The 779-nt window shown below is 46.6% G+C and overlaps 1 non-coding gene across 1 annotated transcript; it reads right to left on the bottom strand.

Moving 5' to 3' along the window:
• Positions 1 to 349: 349 nt before the first annotated feature.
• Positions 350 to 422, bottom strand: trnar-ccu (transfer RNA arginine (anticodon CCU)). Its single transcript has one exon. It is a non-coding gene; the product is annotated as a tRNA-Arg (tRNA).
• Between the last annotated feature and the right edge of the window lie 357 nt (positions 423 to 779).

Here is a 779-nt window from a genome sequence, read left to right as displayed (position 1 = left end):
TGCCAAACCACGTCGTGATACATCCAGACAGAATGCTGTCGATGGTGCACCTATAAACGTTGGCAGGGGTATTCTCTGTCAGTAATATCCAATGTTCTGGAGGGATCAGTGTTGAAGAGTTGGTCTGTTGATGAGAGCTGGCTTCCAAAAACAACCTCTCCAACCGCACTCTCAGGAATCTCGTCCCCATCGAGAAACAGCAGCCACTTGATGACCACCTTCAACATTCAATCCTGCAGATCTTCGAAAATCTTGTGCAAGATCATGTTGGATACCACTGACCATCAACTGAATGTCGAGATGGGGATTTTTCCAAATTAGATTAGAAATAAAGGATAAGCTACAGAGACACCCCAGATGGGACTTAAACCCACATTTCCTGGCTTAGGAGGCCAGTGCCTTATCCATTAGGCCACTGGGGCCCCACTTGTGGATTGCTGAACAGCATTTGTGATAATCTCAACACAGGCACAATGATTTTGAACAGAGTGACTAAACAAATCCAGTCAATTTGGATTGAGATGAAGTTGACATGGGATGAAAATCAGCCACTGCAAAGACCAGGCTTAAAAATGAAATCCCTGAAATCCCAGATTTCAGAGGCCAGTGCCATAGCCATTAGGCCATGAGGGTACTATATTGGCAGACCACTGGAAACAGTTGACCCCAAATGAGAGCGACAGCCAAGCACACTCCCAGATCTGTGACAACACACTGAGGGACGCACTAACGGTTCAGGCAGCTGCTGCCAGGTGTAACAGGGAAACAACACAGTCTCA

The sequence above is a fragment of the Chiloscyllium punctatum genome, chromosome 18, assembly GCF_047496795.1.
Source record: "Chiloscyllium punctatum isolate Juve2018m chromosome 18, sChiPun1.3, whole genome shotgun sequence".
Classification (NCBI taxonomy): Eukaryota; Metazoa; Chordata; class Chondrichthyes; order Orectolobiformes; family Hemiscylliidae; genus Chiloscyllium; species Chiloscyllium punctatum.
The sequence above is the reverse complement of the archived record's forward strand: the minus strand, read 5'-3'. Positions and strand labels throughout refer to the sequence as shown.